Raw genomic sequence first — 18949 nt, 5'->3', positions numbered from 1 at the left:
TCGTTTTTTATTATTAACAAAATGTTTTTTTATTGACCGTATGAATGGTTTTGTTTTCAAATAAATATTTGAATATTCACAGCCAATAATGTGACAGCTGAGTGTATTATTTGTGTTTCCTTTTACGCAGGTGGAACTTGCGCGCCGTGCGCACCTCTCCTCCCTCTCCAGTCCCTGGCTGTTGGTCACAGATTTCTTCCCACATAGCGTTCCTTTGTGAGACAGTCAGGTTTCTTTGCTGTAGCTCATTTAAGTGTTTATTGGCCTCATCTAGCAACACCTCAGTTTAGATGCCAAATAAACAAACAAAACATCTCAAATAGTAAAACTCTTTCTAACTTTAAGGATTAAACCACTTATTTGGTAATGACATCTGATGAAGGTATCTATAAATAAAAATGGGTAATAGTAATGAGTACTTGTTGGTTGTCAATTATTATATGATATTAGTAAATAAAATCGTTTTTATTTTGATAATTATCTTTATTGATTTCATGCTTTCCACATTGAAGTTTTGCTTACAATTTCATTCTGACAAGTATGTATTCAGTACTTTGGTGTGTAACAAAGTACATAATTTACTAACTTAGGGAGGTGGTAGGCTAACATGAAAACATCAGTACATTTCATACACTGTTGTGAGATATAAGTCACAAATACATTTATACCACATTCATTTATTCATTTTACACATAGTGCATATATTATTATTATATTATTATTATATACAGTGGTGGAAAAAAGTTTTTGGACACCCTTAAAATTTTACACAATCTCAAATATTATCATGAAATATTTGTGGAAAAATCTTTTTTTGTGTTTCAAAAGGTGTGGCTGCATTAGACAGATACAAACAAATACAAATTATATTTTTTTGTTTATTGTTTACAAGAAAAACTAACAAAACTAAATTCTTGACAGTTTCAATATGTCAGTTCTCAACATTGTCGATATCAAAGTCAACAAATAACAGAGAATGTGTTCAAAAATGAACAAAAATAAATAAACCATCACATCATCAAATTAATATTTAGTAGTCCTGCCATTGGCACATAGTAGAGCTCTAATCCTGGCTGGCATGTTCCCCACGAGCCTTTCACACTGTTGAGGGGTAATCTTGTCCCATTCTTCTTGAATTACTGCTTTTAATTCTTCTAAATTCTTTGGTTTATGCTTTGAAACAGACCTTTTGATAATCCACCACAGATTTTCAATGGGGCTCCTGTTCGGGGATTGAGCTGGCCACTCTAAGACCTGGATACTGTGCTCCTGCAGCCAAGTTCTACTGGCCTTGGATGTGTGGCAAGGGGCGTTATCTTGTTGAAACATCCAGTTTTTACCTCGACGGAACAGTGCACGCGCAGAAGGGAGCATGTGGGTTTCAAGAATGGTACAATACTTGGTAGAGTTCAATGTGCCATCACAGACAGTGAGATGACCAACACCAGCAGCACTCATGCATCCCCAAACCATGATACTGCCTCCACCATGCTTGACAGTAGGTACTGTACATGCTGGAGATAACGCTTCGCCTGGCCTTCTGCGTACCCTCACATTAGTAGGAGGAAGATAAAGCTGGAAACTGGACTCATCTGACCACAAAATCTTCTTCCAATTCCTGGCTGTCCAGTTCTTGTGTGCCTGGGCCCAACAACGCCAGGCTAACCTCTGTCTCTCATTGATCAGGGGCTTCTTGATAGCCTTGTAAGACCTTAAGCCATGATCTAAAAGTCGGCCACGTACAGTGCGGGTGGAACACTGGACACCAGTTTGGTTTGACGCCCAGGATCTTGGTTTGTCTTCCAAGCTGTTGGTTCGTCTGTATTTCTGCAGAGTGTATCCAACTGCTGAAGGACTGCATCTGCACTTCCTGGCTATCTGGCGGCAGCTGTACCCTTCCTGGCTGAGAATGTTTATCTTCAGGCGTGTTTCCTACGTTAGGTTCCTTGTTTTAGCCATTTTTGTGTCTGAAGAACTTTCAAATGTGCTGGCTTTATGTAGACACGAAGCTTGGCAACAAAAATTGTGTCTTTTAATAAAAACAACGACCTTCATCACTGGTACCAAAATGACCCAATACTCAAAATTTCTTATGTATTTTTATGGAACCAATCAATTTTAAGTTTTTAATGGCTTTTTTAGGATTTATTTAGTATTTTGGCTGTGACTGTACTAAAAGAAATTGCACTTGAACACCTAAGAGTGATTCTTAATGCAGTATTTCACTAATGCATGGGGTGTCCGAAAAAATTTTTTCCACCACTGTATATATATATAAGTTTTGTGGTTCTAGGGATATTAAGTTGCATTCTTAATATATTTTTTCATTTTATTCCATGATTTTAATGTGCTATTTATGATGAAATTGGATACTTTTATATTGTTTTTGGTAAACAGACACGTAATAAGGTTGTTAGACTTTAGTTGTTTGCTTTCAGTATTTATTTATCCAGGGTTCTCCAGCTGTGTCATTAATTATGCAATCTATGTAAAACAACTGTGAGACATAAAAATACAATTCTAAATTTGGGAATTTAAGATCTCCTTCATTTCTTGGATTTTGAAGAAGAATTCTACTCAACCGATGTGCTTTATTAGACCAGACAAAAGAGGTGTGTAAGGCATTCAGTCAGATAAAGAAATGTTTTGGGGGGGATTAATGGTATAGTTTGAAATATAAAAGAAATTAAGGCAACTGTATCATTTTAAACAGACGTATAAATCCAGTTAAGTTTATGGGCAAATTTAACCATTAGTCAATACTCTTTTTTAATTTGTCAATTAAAGAGAGAAAGTTATCCTTGTACAGTTGTGTTTTTTCAGAGCTTGTATTGCAGCCTAGCTATTTTATCTTTTTTTCCATGTAAAATTCTTAAAATCTTGAATACAAGTTCCTTTGTTAATCTGCATCAATTCAGTGTTTCAGTATTAATTTTATAACCTAATAATTTAGAGAAATCCTCTATGATCTCCATAACCTTTGGAAGATTTGTTTGCATTATTATTAACATTTCAAAATAATGAACTACTAGTCCATACCCATTGGTAGCTTTGTCATCTTCTACCTATGCCAATCCTTAATGCCTATGTGCAGTTTCACATAGATTGACCAGGTCAGTGAGTAGAAAAACGGGGGACAGACAGAATGACTGACTGACAGAATGACACACTGACAGTTTCTGTGATTATGTACAGCATACCATACCATGACTTAGTCATACCAAAAATTTGAAAAAAAACAACAACAAACATTCAGCCACCGGGGGAGCCACAGCAATCGGTCGCATTTTAGCCATTTTTTTTTTCAGACACTTTATTTAATTGCATACTTCTTACATACATAGAGATTTAAACAATTCAAACATCTTTTCAATAGTTCATTCCATAGAGGTAGAAAGACACATAATAAATAAGCTAAAAAAAATTAACAACAAAACACACACATAAAGAAAAAAGACAGAAACTAAAAATAAAATAAAATAAAGAAAAAATGAATAAATAAGATAAAAATACAAGAAAACAATACTAATGTAGTACTTTACCCTGTGAAATTATTTTTGTAATTCACATGATTACAGTATTCACTTCATTTTCTCCATCTATTTTTAGCAATATAGCTTTGGTTTCTTATTGTATATGTAATCTTTTCCATGATGTGTACTTGACTAATCAAGTCCCTCCATGCCTGTATTTGAGGCTTATATGTTTGATACCAGTTGCGAATGAAAAGTTTCAATTCATTTTAGCCATTTTTAAGCATTTTTCTGTTGTTATAGTGCCACCCAGTTGCCAATTAGAGTTAAATTTCTTCAGTCACTTTGAGGCGTCCTGTTCTACATATCTACCAAGTATAGTAAAAATCGATATGGCAGCTAGGCCTAGATAGTTTTAGTAAGTTTTCCAACTTTTGCCAAGAGGTAACTTTAGATATTGGTCCCTAGATTATGTTCACCAAACTTCCTAGGAAGAGATCGATTTTAAGTGTTTTTCAAAAAATTCAAAATGGCAGAAAATCTATATAACCGGAAGTTATGGGTTTGTGGTGTAATGTACTCATTTACTGTAGTGTTTATGCTGTACCTTTAAGTTGACCTTTAAAGATACGTGTTAAAGCAATGTACTCTGTGCACTTACAGTCACACACTGGTTTATTATTTCATGTATTTTCATGACACACACACTCATTGAGCACTTGAGAACTGGAAAGTATCTAGGATTTACTGTGCATCTTTTTTTTAAAAAAAAAAAAAAGCATGAGGATGAGCTCAGACATATTGGTGGAAAGTTAGGGGAATTCCAGCTTGGCCTAATATGGCCTGGAAATAGGAGGCGGGCTCAGATTGCCAGAGAAAAGCCTTACACGGTTAAAACTGGCTCCAAGGGAAAAAGGGAAAGCTGGGACCCCATTATGTACAAGCTCAAGTGGGTAGGCCGGCTTCAAGGGAAGAATGGAGAGCCGTGACACCGTTATGTTCAGCTCAAGTGGGTAGGATTAAAGAAAAAAGGTGGAGACCGGATGGCAGCGTGAGACCGCGAGACCACTGTGAGATTTTGAGATTCAACATGGCGCTGCCTAGCTGCTAGATTAGATATCAACAAACTAGCCAAACAAATATAACTACCTAACGGGTGACAACTCCAGCCTGCACCATCAGCCAGAGTGGAGGACCTAGAAGAGTTTATCGATCATTACTACTACGAGTGCGTCATGGAGGGTCCTGCCGACAACCCCAATAAGAGGAAGAAGACCAACTCAGCCACCGATACACAAGACTTATTATCCTCCGAATTTAGCATCTTGGAATCCATCAACAAGAAGCTAGAAGTGCTCGGTATGTTTCACCAGGAGATAAAAGACCTGAAGGTAAGCTTGGAGTTCACTTACCAGCAGATTAGCGACCTGCAGCAATACAACGCTGAACTCCGCTCCACCTTAGCGGTGGTCACTTCAGATGTAGATCTCCTCAAAAAGGAAAATAAACTCCTGAAGGAAACTGTCCTCGACGTGCAGTCCAGAAGCATGAGAGACAATTTAATCATTTCTGGCATCCCGGAGAGCACACCAGACAACCCAGAAGTCCAGGTAAAAAAGTTCATGGTGACGGCCCTCAAGATCCCGACGGAGACTGTCAACAACATCACCTTTCAACATTATCAGCAGAAAATGCTCGTTAAGAGTAAAGGACGAGAGAGCTAAAAGGCACTTCATTCGGTATGAACGATCAGTTCCCCAGGGAAATCAACGAGAGGCGGAAAGTGTTATATCCCATTTTAAAAGAGCACAGGCAGAAGGGAAATAGGACCTCTCTTGTGGTCGACAAATTATACATAGATGGGCAGCTGTTCCGCCACTCTACCACCACCACATGGCTCTTCTAAGTGAGATAAGTGCCCCTAAAACCACAAAACAAAGTAGAACCATAGCTTAATTGTATTATAAAAGGAATAAAAAAAATAAAAAGACCAAAAGATGTGTGTATGCATGTATATATATATTGGGGCTGCACTATTCTTGAAATAAATAAATAAATATATGTATGTATATTTCATTCAAAATGGTACTCTGACACATTTCTCCTGCAACAGATAATTAAGCATTCCTGCGATTGCAATGCAATTAATCGTGCAGCCCTGGTATATATGTATGTATGTATGTATATATGCAGATGTATATGTATGTACATGTGGATATATGGATATATATGTATATATAATGAACACAACACTGACTTAGTGAAAAGGACAAAAAGGAAAAAAAAAAAAAATCTCACAGGGTGAGAATGTACACTTCACATACCCCACCCAGTATTCTCCCTTTCCTTCTCTATTTTTTTCCCTCCTTCATGTCCCTCCCCCCCCTTCTCATTCGGAATGAAATAAATCTGAATGAAATCATTCGGAATTAAAGTCTTTCCAGGTAGTTTACATGGGAAATATTCATTCCGAATGAGGGTTTACATGGGAGATCAGTTCAATCGCCTTTATTCAGGTCTGTGCAAGGTTTGGGCCAGGGAACGTTTCTGATTGGATAGGGGGCGGGGCAGATGTTACGTGTTTACGTTTACCGGAAGAAAACACTGTAGTCCTTGCTCCGGATAACAAGATGCTTGACGACGCCGTTCTTAGTGCCTTTTTCGGGCATGTTTTGCTTATATTCTTGAAGCAGCAGTACAACAACAACCTTGTTCTGCTAATGCTTCATCTGTTGAGGAGGAGAAGGGAGGTAGAAGGTCGAAGAAGGGAGATAGAAGACCGTGCTGTGGCGAATGGAAACCGGTGAGTGCAACAAGTCCGACTGCTCTATCTCAGCCCGTTGTTATGCAGCCCGTTGCTATGCGCGCTATATACGTCATCGCGCCAGAAGGGCAAGGAAACGAGCATGCGCAGAAAGACCGGAATGAACTTAAAGAGGAATGAGTGTATACATGCACACAAAATTCTTTCATTCGGAATGACGAATGGAATAAACCACCCCCTTTAATCGGATTTAATTTTCAATCGGAATGACCGTTTTTCAATCAGAATGACCGTTTACATGACCACTTTTAATCGGAATGGCCTTTCATTCCGATTAAAAGTGGAATTAAACTGTGCATGTAAACGTACTGAATGTCACACCTAAACTTGGTTTCCTGGAATGTACATGGCATCCGCTCACAGGCGAAAAAAATTAAAGTGATGGACTTTGTCACAAAATTGAAAACAGATATTTTTCTCACCACTTTTCATCAGGACAGTGACAGAGATCAAAAAGAACGGAGGTATAAGACCTCACATGAATACAGCAGCAATCAAATTATTACTAAAGCCAGACAAAGACCCCACACTATCTTCTAGCTACCGTCCTCTATCACTAATCAACAGTGATATCAAAATTATCTCAAAGGCACTTGCTTCTAGACTGGAGAAGATAATCGCATCAATAATTCATAATGATCAAACGGGATTCATTAATGGCAGACACTCAAGTAATAATGTCAGAAGAGTTCTTAATCTGATAAGTAAAGTACAACGTGTTAATACAAAAGCAATTATTCTGTCACTTGATGCAGAAAAAGCATTCGACAAGGTCAACTGGTCCTTCCTATTTGCCACCCTGAGTGGATTTGGCTTTGGAGAGTCATTTATCCAGTGGGTATCAGCCTTATATAATTCCCCTAAGGCCACAGTCACCACCAACGGGATCACATCTAAAAGCTTCATTTTGCAGAGAGGAACCAGACAAGGGTGCCCACTCTCACCTCTACTGTTTGCAATATTCATCGAACCATTGGCTATGGCAGTCCGTCAGAACAGCAAGATCATAGGTATCCATTCCGCCAATTCAGAGCACAAAATTAATCTATATGCTGACGACATTTTACTTTATCTACAAGAACCGAAATCGTCTTTACATGAAGTATTTAATCTCATAACAAATTTTTCTAAACTTTCAGACTACTCCATCAACTGGTCCAAATCGACAATACTGCCAATAACGGAGAACTCTTGGAATCCTGCAGACCAAAAATTTTCTCTCCCTGTGGGCAACATAAGATATCTTGGCATAAATATTTCACCCAAACTATCAGACCTGGTCCACCTGAACTTTAGCCCACTGCTAGATAAGATCTGTGGTGACCTGAAGCGCTGGAATAATCTTCCCATCTCCCTCCTGGGACGAATAGCCACAGTTAAAATGAAAATTCTACCCCAAATTAACTATTTTTTTTCCATGATTCCATTCACACCCACATCGAAATGGTTCCTGTCATTAGATTCTGCAATTATAAAATTCTACTCAAAGAACAAAACAGCAAAAATTAGCCTAAGCACCCTTCAGAAAAACAAATTGGAAGGGGGATTGGACGCTCCTAACTTTAAACATTACTATTTAGCTAACCAGCTATAATACCTATTGAAATGGTTATATCCTAACAAAGACTACAACTCCTGGCTCGAACTAGAACAGGCAGACTGCAACAATATAAAACTCTCTGACCTCCCGTTTATCACCACTACACTCAGACGTCATGACTGTTTTAAGAACCCAATGATTGCTTCCACCTTATAATCCTGGTGGAAAACACTAGAAATCACAAACTCTCCGATAGAACCTTGCTTGCTCTCTCCAATTTGGCACAACCTGGATTTTGAAATTAACAAAAGACCTCTCCATTTTAGCACATGGGAGATGAAGGGAGTAACTCATCTCCATCACCTTTTCCAAGACAATATACTTATGACATACACAAACTTATTTCAAACTTTTGAAATAAGAAATGGCAATTTTCTACAATATTTACAATTGATAAAAACAATCAAGAGGAGAATTCCAGCACCTCAGGACAATTTGCAGCCACCAGAATTTGCCAAACATATTACAAAGCTTTCTCCGAGTAATAAGAAGAACCTTTCTAAGATTTATAAATTACTGTCAAAGACCAGTTCTATACATTTACCAATTTTAAAATGGGAAAAAGAGCTGGGTGTATCACCGGACCCTGACTTCTGGACTCAGATATGCAAAAATACATTTAAGATGACAAGACACACTAATATACAACTTATCCAATTTAAAGTACTCCACAGAACACACATCACCCAACAAAAGATGAATAGAATGGGCTTTAGTCAATCTGCCACATGCACTCAGTGTACTCAGAACACTGCAGACACCTACTTTCATGCGGTTGTGGTTATGTTCACCCGTCCAGCACTTCTGGTCAACAGTCACTCAAAAACTCTCCTCCATTTTGCAGGGTCCCATTGTCTCCCAACCTGTGCTTAATTGGTGACCTGATGACAATTGACCTCCCAAACAGCCACTGCAACTCTCTTCTTGTACCTCTCGCCATTGCCAAGAAAACAATCCTAGTCAATTGGAAAGATAAACAGACCTTCAACATCAACCATTGGCTGAATCTCCTTGTAGAACATATTTCGCTGGAGAAAATATCTGCTGGCCACAGAAACCAATTAACATACTTTACAGAAAAATGGTCACCATTTATTCACTCACTAAACGTGTCTGTATAGTGCCACTCAGCCTGTGAGCATATGCCACCTGTACATATAAATATTACAACTCAAGAAAGACTGTTGTGTAATATGTAATGTGTTTCTGTTAATGATGTAACCCCTAATCCCTCTATCTCCGGGCCTGCTCTCTGGCTCTGTGGGGGATCGCAGGGCCGGGCGGTTTCCCCTGGGGGCAGGTGCGTCTGGACTGCTCGCCCTGTGTGCCTGGGCGGGGCAGGGTCTTCTCGTGCTCCCTGGGCCTGGGGTGGCGTGGCTGGTCCCCCCTGGGGGGCTGTTTCTGCCCCTGGTGGTGCGGGGTGGGTGGGCTCCTCCTCCCCCCCCCCTTCGCTCCGCTCCCGCCCTTCCCCCTCCCTCCTCCCTCCCCCCTCTCCCCGTCCCTCCCTGCTCCTCTCTCCCGGCCTCGGGCAGGCCCGGGGTCCTCCCCCGGGCTGGGGGACCTGGTGTGGGGGCTGGGTGCTGCCCACGGGGGGTGTTCTGGTGCTGCGCAGTGTGGGCCTGCCCGTTTGTGTGTGGCCGGCGGTGGGGGGCGGGTCGGATGGGCTGGGGGTCTGGCTTTGGGTCTGTGGCGGTCTGGGAGGTACTGGCGGGGTTGCGGGTTGGCCTGTGCTCCTGCGCGTCAGGGTTCGGGGGGGCTGGGTGGGGCCCGTCGTCCATGCACCCTGGTGGCGCGCCTTGTCCTTCTGCTGGGGGTCGATTTGTTGCGGGCAGTGTGGCCCAGGTCGGGACCATTGCGGGGGCCTGATGCTGCAGTTGCTTGGGGGGCGGAGTTGGGTGGGGGCCCGTTGGGTTTCCTTGAGGCCTGCCTGGCCCGCTGTCCATGGGCGCTGAGGGCCTCGCGGCGCCGGGGTCTGGTTGGCGCCACCTTCTAGCCCCTCCCATCCATCCCTCCAGCCCTCGGGCCGGGCCTACACTGACCTGGCCTCCTAAACCACATTTAGTTCACTCACCACACATTCCACAGTTTTAATGCACCACATACACTCACTCTTCGAGGTGCAGACCGCTGATGGATTGGGGGGCTTCATGATGGGGCAGGCCATGGGACAGTGGTGTCCGGTAGCCCTCCACGCTGCCCCCCGGCCCATCCTTATCTGTTCTCCAATTTTAAAGCACCACATACACCTACATCTTGTGGGACAGATGGGAACAGGTTCCAGGTGCCTATGGCTGCACGGGCTGCAGGACAGCAGTGTGCTGTAGCCATCAGCCTTGCCCCCACCTGTCTCCTATGTCCCTCAATTGTAATGCACCACATCACACTTATGGGCACTCACATTCACATTCACGGTGTAGGGTTAATGTTTCTCCGTCAGGGATCGGAGAATCATAGTAAGAGGGGGGGTGGTGGGTTTACACACACTGTAGATACGCATGGCGTGGCTCGTGGGGCCTGGCCCTCCTGGGCTGATGGTTGGAGCCAGGGAGCCCATTTACATCATGGTGGTGTTGCTGGGTTCCCGGTGTCTGGGGGGTCCCGTGGCCCTGTGGCGGGTGGGCCGGGTGGCGCCCTGGGGGCTCTGTGGGTTCCTGCCGGGGTTCTGCCTCCTGACCGGCTGTGGTTTTTGGGCCCTCTGCTAGGGGGTCCCGATGGGGGATTGACTGCTAGTGGCGGGCCGATTTCTCCTGTGTGTTGGTGGGGGCCCGTCCTGGGGGGTTCAGGCGGGTGGCCCTTCGCAGTCCCGCGTCGGGCGGTGGGTGGGCGGGCCCTCCTGCCCCGCCTATCTGGGGTGTGTCTCTGGCTCTCTGGGGGTGCCGGCCATTGCCGCCCCGGGTCCTTGGGCCTGTGTGGTGTCCTGCGGCCTCTGCGGCTCCCTGGTCTTGGGGTCTGGGCGCTCCTGCGGTCTTGGGGTGCCATACCGCCCCCCTTCCCCTGCAGGGCTGGCCCTGGACCCTGGTGATGGTTTTCATAAACACATTGGGAGGGTTCAAATACACGCATGCATGTTCGATACTTCAGCTCCGTGACGCATCGCAAAGAACCGATGGGATCACTCCAAAGGGGCCCACTTGCTTCTCAAACCTACCACACCGTGCTGGCAACTCTTCTCTATAATCTGGCTTTCCCCCTCCACCAAGACTCTCATATTTTTGGTGTTCAGTATAGACTTCTCTTTTGTTTTGTTTTTCAGTACAGTATAGTAGACATGTATATGTTCATTTTTGATAATCTGCATGGAGCACAACCACCTCAAGGCCACAATACATCAGCTACACTGCCTGTTTCTCCCGTTTTTTTTTTGTTTGTTTGTTTATTTGTTTGTTTGTTTTTCCTCCTTCTTCTCCGCATGCACTGTCACTATATAACTCAGGACTTAAGCACCTGCCCCCTCCCCCTTGCTTGTTTCCTTACTTTCCCCTTGACACACTTTGGTGTATCACGGCCCTCTCTGGCTCATATTAGGAAGTTTTTCCAATAAAGGCTGTTAGGCTAGTCTCCAGGGAGGGTGGGTGACGGTCACAACCACGCATTATGGGTATAAAATACTTGACTGCAAGATTAACAGTGCATCAATCTTCACAAGAAGCTTACACCCTTTTGTGGCGCTAAGCTATGAAGACCAATGCAGACAAGTAGAAAAAAAAAAAAAAAAAAAGGAACATACAATTTTATTGAATATAATAAAGTAAAAAGTCACTTAAAAAAAAAAAAAGAAAGAAAGAAAAAAGGTGGAGACTCAACAGAATCTTCACCAGCTATAAATGGGGGATGCACAGAAGGAGAAACTTCAGTCCTGCTCTGGAGCTTGACTCATGAGTTGTATTGTGCTGTTGCCTGCGTGCACATTAAACTCAGTTGCACCTGATTCTATGTGTCTCCAGTGATTCTTTGACCTCTGAGTATTTGAGTTATAGACACTTACTTACTTACACAAAGTAAGTTTGTTCGGGAAGTAGCGAACAAGGTCGCGAGCCTTCTGGCCCAGCTCCAGGCCTTGAATTCTGCTTCTACAGGTTCTTGAGAGAAATTTATTCCTCATGAGGAGAGGCATCTCTGTGCAAAGTTTCATGTCTCTACGACATACGGGGCATGAGATATGCCCGTTCAAAGTTTGCAATTTCAATCGGTTGCTATAGCGCCCCCCCTTTGGCCAGTTGATGTAATATTGCTTCATTCGCATCCTCCCATTACCCCCTACCACTGTGCCAAATTTCACATGGATTGACCAAGTCAGTCAGGAGAAAAACGTGGAACAGAGACACAGACAGACAGACACACACACAGACAGAGTTTTCGTAATGATATAGTAGGATAAACCTTGTAATTATTCATTCTTTGCTTCCTTTCTTGTGCTCTCGTGTCTGAATTTCCCTCTGGGGATTAATAAATGTTTATCTAATTTTATCTTAAAATATTACTGAACACATTATTATTAAACATTCAGTTTGAATTCAGGACAGTGCACTACAGCTTTTCATACTCAGGGAAATAACCTTACTCTTTTCAAAACACTGAGATCAGTGGGACGTCGGTGGCTTAGTGGATAGAGCAGGTGCCCCATGTACAAGGCTGCTGCCACAGCAGCCTGGGTTCGACCCTAGCCTGTGGCCCTTTGCTGCATGTCACTCCCTCTCTCTCTCCCCCCTTCACAGTTGTCTGTCCTATCAATTAAAGGCTAAAATGCCCACAAAAATATCTTAAATAAACAAACAAACAAACAAAAAAACAGTTAGATCAGTGATTGTATATAATCCCATCCCGGATCAATTTGGTCACTCATGGAGCTACAGTCCAGCATCCCATTTTCCCCTGCATCACTCCTGACCTCTCCACTACCTCCAAATTCAGATATCCACATTGCAGAATCCATTGTTTAAAACTCCCTTAGAATCTGGGAACAATTTAAAAGGCATTTCAATCTTAGCATTTTTTCTCCGCTATCAAACAACCATCTTTTCCTACCATCACAAATAGACTCAGCATTTAAGTTGTGGCAAACAGATGCTCTTAATTTTTTTTCTCTGACTTATTTATTTATAATATTTTCATTACATTTGATTACATATGTAAAAAAAGTATTATATCACACTTTGGGGTCACACTGCAAAACCAGGGCTTTGCCAAAAAGCACTTTCTGTCCTTCCCTTGTATTCCCTCAGTCAACTCGATATATCACCAATCTTAACCGCATGGGAAGCATCTAATCTCCAAGATCAATCTACTCAACTGGAAATCAACAATGCCTCCCTCAAATAACCTGGTCCCCTTTCATGACATTTGTAGGAACACTGTCCTTTGCTTGAGTTAAACCTTAAACTACCATTATTATAGAAATAAGTTATTAAAGAAGAGAATTTACAATCTGACTTTATAAACTCGCATCTTGCACACAGTTTTTTTTCCCTGTTTGTCCCATTCTGTTTATTGGTTTGTCTGTTTGTACAGTCTATTTAAGACAGTAGTTTTGTCTGGTCTTTGCTAGTTTAGTGTACATGTATGTATGTGGACCATGGAAGGGAGGGGAGGTGGGAATGAGGAGGAAGAGTTCATAGTGGGGAACATCAACTGTAACTCTTCACCTCTTCCTCTGAATGGAAAAATCAAAATAAAATCTATATTAAAAAAAGTAATCCCATCAAGGATTCATTATAGAATTTTAAGATAAGAGATATGATAAAATAAAACTTTATTAATCCCACACTTGGGAAATTCACACCACAGCAGCTCAAAGCACAGACAGAAAAAGGAAGGTGACAATGTTGCTTGAATCAAAGAAAATTAAAGATTAAAAAATATAAAATATGTGTATGGGGCATTCTACCAATTTTGTGCAAAGTGCTGTCCCTTACCAAAAAAACAACAAAAATAATAAAATTGAGTATTCAGACATAGATATTTACAAAGATTATGTTATGACCTATTTAAACCCAGGACATTAAATGAAAAAGTGATAAGCTAAATATATACAAAATCACCATATACAGGGTACTTTTTATTGGGAAGTAGCTGTCCCCAACCCTGACCTCTAAAATTCAATTCATGTAAGTAACACTTAAAACATTTTTCATATTTTTTTCAAAAGTGTAATTTAAAACATCTTTGTGATTAAGTTTAAACAGAAGTTGAAAGATTTATATGTATTGTGGGATTAATTTTTAAATTAAGAAACTATGCTAAAAAAAATAGTGTCCCTTGTTTTCATGTCACTACCGAAACACAAGAGTTTTAATGCTGTGGTTGAGTCTGGATTTTAGCCACACCCCTGAATTTCTGAGAACGGGGGTAGCACTGCACCCCCGTTCCAGATGGCTGCATGGTAAGTCGCTGACTCCCATCATTTTTTAAATAAATGTCTTCCAAAGTCTGATAATCAGTGTGTAACTTTTAAAGTTGTCACTACCAAACACGTTCTCTTCAATTATGTAAAAATTTGGGGGGTTTATGCAAAATATTATGTTTTTCTGTGTGAACAACTCTTCAAACATGTGCCAAAGTGACAAAATGGAATGGTCAGCCGTTAAACCCCATAATTTTGTGGTCCAAAGTCTTGCTCTTGTCTGCTCTACTCTACCCTGGTCTACTCTACTCTGCTTTACTCTATACTCTACTCTTCTCTTCTCTACTCTACTCTGCTCTATCCTACTCTGCTCTACTCTGTTCTACTATACTATACTATACTCTGCTCTGTTCTACTCTGCTCTACTATACTATACTATACTATACCCTGTTCTACTTTGCTCTACTATACTATACGCTGTTCTGTTCTACTCTGCTCTACTTTGTTCTACTCTGCTCTACTATACTATGCTCTGTTCTACTCTGCTCTACTATACTATACTCTGCTCTGTTCTACTCTGCTCTACTCTACTATACTCTGCTCTACTATACTCTTCTCTGCTCTACTCTACTATGCTCTACTCTACTCTATTCTGCTCTGCTCTACTATGCTCTACTCTATTCTGCTCTGCTCTACTCTGGTCTACTCTACTCTATTCTGCTCTGCTCTATTCTATACTCTACTATGCTCTACTCTATTCTGCTCTGCTCTACTCTACTCTGCTCTATTCTATAATCTGCTCTACTCTACTCTGGTCTACTCTATAATTTATTCTTCTCTACCCTACTCTGCTCTACTCTATACTCTACTCTTCTCTACTCTATTCTGCTCTGTTCTACTCTGCTCTACTCTACTATATTCTGCTCTACTTTGCTCTTCTCTGCTCTACTCTATGCTGCTCTACTCTACTATACTCTGCTCTACTTTGCTCTATTCTACTATACTCTGCTCCACTATACTCTTCTCCACTCTACTCTACTATGCTCTGCTCTATTCTGTTCCGCTCTACTCTACTCTACTCTGCTCTGCCCTCTCAAAAATTAAATTGCTTTATTGACCACAAAACATTTGTCTTTGAATTTGTAATTCCCACCATAAGGCATACATTTGAGGAAATATGATGCAACCTTAAAAACAGAATAATCGTCACTACCGAAACAGTGCAGTCACTACCGAAACACTGGGTGTTTTGTGAAAAAATAAAGTATATTGAGTTATCAACTAAAGTATTATGATGCTAATCGGTTACATTTATGTTGTTTCATCAATTAACTCTGAAATCAATCTGATCAGCATTATGCATTTTACAAAGAAAGATTGCATTTAGATTTTGAAGAATTCTATAATTTGAACTTCGAAATTTTTAAAATATTAATTTTTATAGATTTAATTGTGAAAACCTTCAGTCAAAATTTGTAAAAATTTAAATCTTTAAACAAGGGAAGGAACAAGCATAACAGGTTGATATATATTTTTTTGTATAATATAACACTATATGTTTCAGTAGTGACAAATTTTGGGAGAGGAAAAACATTCCAAAACAGTCTGAAAATACAATATAAAAATTTACAGTCATTTTACTAGATATGTGACCTTTACATATGGTACAATATATATAGGGACAAAGTTTTGGAAATAAAACATACAAAATTTCAAAATATTTCCAGCCCAACTTTGCACACATTCGGTAGAATGCCCCGTATACAGTATATGTGTATAAATAATAATACAAATTTGGCCTTTTCTGTCAATCACACCAGTTAAGATAATAATGCTACTACAAGCTATCGCCATCCAGTCACAAGGTAATTAAGCCCTTCACACTCTGTGAGGGACACTTCATATCAAACTAGGAAACTAATGGTGTTGTCAGCACATACTTTATTTGATCATAGTGATTTTGACACCTGAGATAAATTGTTTCGCATTTAACAGACAGATCAATCAATCAATTTTATTTATAAAGCCCAATATCACAAATCACATTTTGCCTCACAGGGCTTTACAGCATACGACATCCCTCTGTCCTTTGGACCCTCACAGCGGATAAGGAAAAACTCCCCAAAAAAAACCCTTTTACGGGGAAAAAAAATGGTAGAAACCTCAGGAAGAGCAACTGAGGAGGGATCCCTCTTCCAGAACGGACAGACATGCAATAGATGTCGTACAGAACAGATCAGCATAATAAATTAACATTAATCCGTATGACACAATGAGACAGAAAGAGAGAGAGACAGAGACAGAGAGAGATGCAGGACAGACAGTAATGACAGTAGCTTACAACAACATTAATGAAAGTAATGATATTATAATTATAGTTCTGGTTACTGCGGTACAATATGTTGAAAGTATATATTAATATCTGATAGTATACATGTGTGACAATAATCATATGTGTATAATAACAGTAGAAGTATGACTAATGATAACAGCAGCAGCAGGAGGCATCTGGCAGGACCATGGCAGCAGCACAACCACACATGTCACACTATCCAGGCACCACTGCAATACAAGTTAACCTGAGAGACAGTGGAGCACAAAGGCTCCGGAGAAGAAGCGTTAGTGACATCCAGAATGGCCGAGAGAGAGAGATGCAGTAATAGGACACAAGAGAGAGAGAGACAGAGAGATAGAGAGAGGGTGCCCAGTGTATTATAGGGCGTCCTCTGGCAGACTAGGCCTAAGTCAGCCAAACTAGGGGCTGGTACAGGGCAAGCCTGAGCCAGCCCTAACTATAAGCTTCATCAAAGAGGAAAGTCTTAAGTCTAGTCTTAAATGTGGAGATGGGGTCTGCCTCCCGGACCGCAACAGGAAGATGATTCCAAAGGAGAGGAGCCTGATAGCTGAAGGCTCTGGCTCCTGATCTACTTTTGGAGACTTTAGGGACCACGAGTAACCCTGCATTCTCCGAGCGCAGAGTTCTGGTGGGATAATATGGCACTATGAGCTTTCTAAAATATGACGGAGCTTGACCATTTAGAGCTTTATAAGTTAACAGTAGGATTTTAAATTCAATTCTGGATTTTACAGGGAGCCAGTGCAGAGAAGCTAAAACAGGAGAAATATGATCTTGTTTCTTAGTTCCTGTTAGTACACATGCTGCTGCATTCTGAATTAGCTGGAGAGTTTTTAAGGACTTACTAGAGCTACCTGAAAATAGAGAGTTACAGTAATCCAGCCTTGAGGTAACAAAAGCGTGGACCAATTTTTCTGCATCTTTTCGGGTCAGGATAGGCCTAATTTTCGCAATATTACGCAGATGAAAAAATGCAGTCCGTGAGGTTTGTTTTAAATGAGAATTAAAAGACAAATCTTGATGGAATGTTACTCCGAGGTTTCTTACGGTAGTGCTAGAGGCCAGAGCAATGCCATCTAGAGAAACTATGTCATCAGATAAAGAGTCTCTGAGTTGTTTGAGGCCAAGAACAATAACTTCAGTTTTGTCTGAATTTAACATCAGGAAATTGGTGTTCATCCAGGTTTTTATGTCTTTAAGGCAGTTATGAAGTTTAGGTAATTGATTACTTTCTTCTGGCTTCATTGATAGATACAACAACTGTGTATCATCCGTATAACAATGGAAATTTACAGAGTGATTTTCTAATGATGTTACCTAAAGGAAGCATATATAGAGTAAATAGGATTGGTCCGAGCACAGAACCTTGCGGAACTCCAAAACAAACTTTAGTACGTAAGGATGATTCATTATGAATGTGAACAAACTGAAAACGATCAGATAAATAAGATTTAAACCAGCTTAGTGCAGAACCTTTTAGGCCAATTAAATGTTCCAGTCTCTGTAGCAGAATTTGATGGTCAATTGTGTCAAATGCTGGCAACCATAGCAATGTAGTATTTAGAGTAACTTCTTTCAGAACAAATTTTGGTTCATTCTTTGCACTGGGTTGAGACCTTTATATCTCCCCGAGAATATGGCTGCATTTGGCAAAGTTGCCGCTGCTTCAATAGCAGAATGTGTGCACAATCTGCAACAGCAATTCCCTGATGCCCCTGCCATTGTTCTGGGATATCTCAACAGCTGCAACCTGGAGCTGCCAGGATTTCAGCAGGTTGTGAGATGTGGAACAAGAACCATATGATGGTGCATCTTATCCCAACCTATAAAACCAAGTTAAAGAGCAGAAAGCCCTGAGAACAAGGTGGTACAACAGTGGACTCAGAGTAACAAAGATCAGTTAGGAGCCTGCTTTGACTGCACAAACTGGGAGGCACAAAATGCACAGTGACAACAGATTACACCGACTTCTGTGTACAGTCTATCATCCCCATAAAAATATAATAATAATAATAGCAAAACAATAGCAAAATCTACATTAGCAAAGACATTAACCTAAGAAAATTAGCTATTAAAAGCAAGAACACCATGGAGCTGCAAAACAGAGACAAGGCGCTGAGAGGCAAACTCAGGACAGCAAAGGATGCACACAGAAGAGGAGGTATTCAAGGCTGGAGACCCTGCTTTACTGGTGTTTTTATTTGACCCCTGTATTTATCTGTTTTATATGCACTCACTTGCACTTTGAGATAGGCCAGTGCAATACCTGTAGTTCCCTTGTTTGTAACCTTACAAACAAGGGAAACGGTTGCACTACTCTTGCAACAGTAGTCTGCAACTGTAACACAGTCAGCGC

Source organism: Epinephelus lanceolatus, chromosome 20, assembly GCF_041903045.1.
Source record: "Epinephelus lanceolatus isolate andai-2023 chromosome 20, ASM4190304v1, whole genome shotgun sequence".
NCBI lineage: Eukaryota > Metazoa > Chordata > Actinopteri > Perciformes > Serranidae > Epinephelus > Epinephelus lanceolatus.
This window is presented reverse-complemented; position numbering follows the sequence as displayed.